Raw genomic sequence first — 4,743 nt, 5'->3', positions numbered from 1 at the left:
CAATCTTTATTTTCTGACTAAGTATTTAATTTTCTCTTCTTGTGTTTGCGCCATCATTCAACCTAGCTTTTCTATTTCCATTTCAGTCCCGAATCCAGTTCAAATCCACTATGTAAACATCCATTAATTTTTCTTCAGCTGTGAAGAAAATCATAGTAATGTTTGATTTCCCTTGACCACAACGCAGTGGTCTACACTGCTGATGTGGGTGTTTCATTGTTATTTCTGCCTGTTATGTAATGGATTTCTCACAGTTTCTTCATCACTGATGCAGAATGTCCCTCACTGTATTTTCATACTGTAAAAGACTATAAATAATACCAGATTTTAAGTACATTTAATCCTTATATGCTGTTCAAGTACCAGATTTCAACTTTTAGGTTAAAATGTCATTCTTTTAACCTAAAAGTTGAAATTATGTTTTATTGGACAATGGTGATAAAGTTTAAGGGGAACCTTGACATTGTCATGACGACTGTCTGTGTTTGCCCAGGTTCCTGCAGAGACAGGTACATGGTTTTTGAGGGTTCATGGGAGAATCTCAAAACAGTGAAATAGTAAAATAGCACAGGAGTGACCTGGATATAAGGAACAGATGTTATACAGGGGTCAGAGGCTGTTTTGACACAGACATGAAAGCTGTGCCTGCAGGTGCAAGTGCCTACAATTTATTCTGAGATGTATTCTATGATAACTGAGACGCCGGTGGATCACTGACTTCCTGACGGACAGGAAGCAGCATGTGAGGCTGGGAAAGAATGTCTCGGACTCCCGGACCATCAGCACCGGCTCCCCTCAGGGCTGTGTTCTTTCTCCTCTGCTCTTCTCCCTGTACACCAACTGCTGCACCTCCACCCACCAGTCTGTCAAGCTAATCAAGTTTGCAGATGTCACCACCGTTATTGGACTCATCTCGGACGGGGATGAGTCTGCCTACAGGAGGGAGGTTGAACGTCTGGCGTCCTGGTGCAGCCACAACAACCTGGTGCTGAATGCCCAGAAGACAGTGGAGATTATTGTGGACTTCAGGAAGCACACAGCCCCACTCCCCCCAATCATCCTGACTGACACCCCCATCACCTCTGTGGACTCATTCCGCTTCCTGGGTACCACCATCACCCAGGACCTGAAGTGGGAGCCCACCATCACCTCCGTCATCAAGAAAGCCCAGCAGAGGATGTACTTCCTGAAGCAGCTGAAGAAATTCAACCTGCCAACACGGACGATGATGCAATTCTACACTGCAATCATCGAGTCCATCCTCACCTCCTCCATCACCGTGTGGTACGCTGGAGCCACTATCAGGGACAAACAGAGACTGCAGCGTGTTGTGCGCTCTGCTAAGAAGGTGATTGGCTGCAGACTCCCATCTCTGCAGGACCTGTACACCTCCAGGACACTGGGGCGTGCAGCTCGGATCTCAGCTGACCCTTCTCACCCTGGACACAGTCTGTTAGACCTGCTCCCCTCAGGCAGGAGGCTCCGGTCCATTTGCACCAGAACCTCTCGCCATAAGAACAGTTTCTTCCCCTCTGCTGTCGGACACATGAACAATAACCGTATGACTGTTCCCACCACTAACACATGACCCTACGCTGTGTCACTGCATCATTCCATGTTTGGCACTGATCACCACCTGCACTCATGTATATATCTATCTACTTAGCACTTTTAATTCTTATTCTTATTTTTATTTTCATGTCTATTTTAGCGTAATTTATGACAGTATGTTTGCACTGAAGCACCGCAGCAATTTCCTAATGTGGTAAACCTGCTCAACATTTGGCAATAAAACCCTTTCTGATTCTGATTCTGATTTTGAGAGCTAACTAAAATTAAAACAGATCAAAAGAGGAGTTCAAGGGGGTCATAAATTTATAAATGCACCTGAGCTGCCATTTCAGTCAGTGCAGGAAACACATGTGCAAGGGTTTCCTTCCAGTGCTTTGAATACACAGACTAGTGTGCAATTAGCATGTTTTATGTTTTCTGTTCTGCTAATTATGAGAATTTTTTTTATCATATAGCTGTGAGGGCACTAAAAAAACAGGACAAGTCTATTTTTACATACCAAATACTAGTATTTCAAAACAAATAAAGTCAATCATACTGTGGAAACATGAAATATACACAGTATTGTCTGGGTCCCCCATTGTAGGGGTCCAGCTGTCCTCCTCTGTAGACATGGCAACAGTGAGACATCTTATACTGATGACAAAATGCTAAAACAACAGTTTTATATTTTGAGAAATCAATCCGTATGCCTTTTTAAAATGGTCAATAGAAGTAAATTTGTATCTCATTTCGGTTAAAAATAGAATATAACATAAAATAGCTTGCTTTCTGCATTGCAGCCAAAAACTTTAACTGCATACTTTTGCACAGACATAAGAATTTGTATGTAATAAAAAATAAAAATATATCTATTTTAAATTTTTAGTTTTAGAGGGAAAAGACACGGAAAACATCTGTGTATGCATGTGCATTCACCTAATGTGTGAATAAATGTGCGAATAAACGAGCAAGCCACTGTTTTGTAATTGCAATAACTAACTTTCATTGTTGCATGGAAGCAATATCAACAACTCAGCAAAAACAGTGCACCCAGGAGCAAATTAACCACACATATGGAAGAAACCTTTAAAAAACAAAAATTAAAAACAATTACATTATACAGCTTTGTGCCAAAATATACAGAAGTGAAAAGGAATAAAATCTGCTGTTGCAAGAGAAGCCAATCTCAACAAGTCCAACACACACTGACTGGACGCTTGGCCACAGTGAACACAGAGCACAGGAAGAACATGGCACACCTTTTCCAAGACTAAATAAACAAACAGTAACTGACTTTAAAAGCAACAGAGGCAATCTTTGATTTTGTGTGTAGTTTACCATTTATAGAATCGTATTAAAATAGTTTCTGCGTGTTTTCTCTTATTAGTTATTAGTATTCTTACTCCTAAACCACCTATAGTCGTATTGACGTCTTGAACAACCATTTGAAAAACCTTCAAAGGAAAATATTAACATTTATAAATGAGCCTTTTCATTCTAGAGAGACTATGGCTGTTAAAAATATATTTTAGCAGTTTCTCCCAGGCCTCCTTGTGATTAAACAAAACCACAGACAGTGAAGACTGATAACTCCACCCAACTCTGCTGTGTACACCTTCCCGAGGAGGATCCGTGAATGGGAAACAGCTGTAGAAAAATACCTTTCTTTTAGTTCACTCCTCCTATAGTGTTGTACTTTTCACCGCATCGTGTCGTTGCAGAACAGATGCATCGGATTCTACACTAATACTTTAAATATTAACGAAATACTAGCAAAAATTCAGAAATTATCCTTTATACCAATGACCAAAGTCACTTTAATAAAAGAAAAATCTGTCTGCTTGTGATAAAGTAGCTTATTAGAAGAGAAGAAAAAAATTTAGCTCTGTTTTTTTCTCAGGTCTTCACTCTGAAGAAACTACAGCCTTCTGTACGTGAAAAGTAAACAAACATTGTGGACTTTGGCTTGCAGAGGTTGTGGTTGAGAAGATGGACAAAGAGGAAGTAGGCATATTGTAAGTGCTTGAGGAAGGATGTGAGAAGAGCAACCCACATCAGTGTGTTTGCTACATGTACTCCTTCTTTTTCAAATGGAGTCCTGGTTCTCATACCTGGGCAAGGAGATATCATATATAATATTCCTTTAGCTCTTTCATTTAACATAGTATTGAGTTATAAAGTAAAATTCTGGGTTCCCATCAGAATAGAAAATGCAGCAAAGTGCAACAAATGCACAAAATCATCCTGTAGGATAGTGGTTTTATTTAACCTATTAAATTGTTAAACATTAGTCCTTCCAGAGCAGAGAGGCCAACGTTCCCAGGTATAAGAATTAAGCCTGCATTTGGTTTGGTTTAGTGTTCCATTACAGGTCATTGCGATCAGTCACCGCATGCAAGTACAACATGTATAGTCTGGGCCTCGTGCATGACAGCATGCTACACATTCACCAGACGATCACACTGAGGCGCAGGCGTAGACCACAAACACACATCGCACACACATACAGCACATGCATTCGCACAGTTTTTATACACACACGCAGATCAGATAATATAGAAAGTCGGCTGTACAGTCCAGTGTGAGAGGAATGGCATCGCCTGAATTTACTTTTTTGTTTTGGCTGAGCTATGAATGCAAAGCTGTTGGATTCTTTTGGCTGAGTTAGGAAGTGATCTGAGTGGGTATTTTGGCTCAAAAGTACAAAATGAAAATATGTTTAGATGTGTGCGAGATTTAATGTGCAAATGCTTTTCCAACTGTATCACCTAGAATAATGTTTATATTGGACAATTCTGCAAAACTTTCTATTATTTTTTCCTGTGCCAACCGTAAAAAAACTGCTATAAAATATCAGTTCTTCTAACATCCATGGCTGGAACTTACAGTGTGGTTTAATGTAATATTGTGGTCATAAAATATGATCCCCCCCCCCCCCCCCCCCCCAAGTCAATAACCCAGTCACATTTCCATAAAAGATACTAAAGTCATGACCTTGGCAGACTACATAGGCTTCACACTCAACCGCAACTAAATTCCAACTCCCTAAACTTCCACTTGCCTGCACAGCATACTGCTCCGTGCGCTTGCTACCTGCAGAATCATTCAATATGAACATAAATCCCTGTGTATATGGAGTTGGTATAATCTCTTCAATGGACATCACCAAAGGGCCTGTTGATATAATAA

This window comes from Rhamphochromis longiceps, linkage group LG19 (genome assembly GCF_057381845.1).
Source record: "Rhamphochromis longiceps isolate RC_006_pf linkage group LG19, R_longiceps_female_GT1.1, whole genome shotgun sequence".
NCBI lineage: Eukaryota > Metazoa > Chordata > Actinopteri > Cichliformes > Cichlidae > Rhamphochromis > Rhamphochromis longiceps.
Note: the sequence above shows the minus strand (reverse complement) of the source record.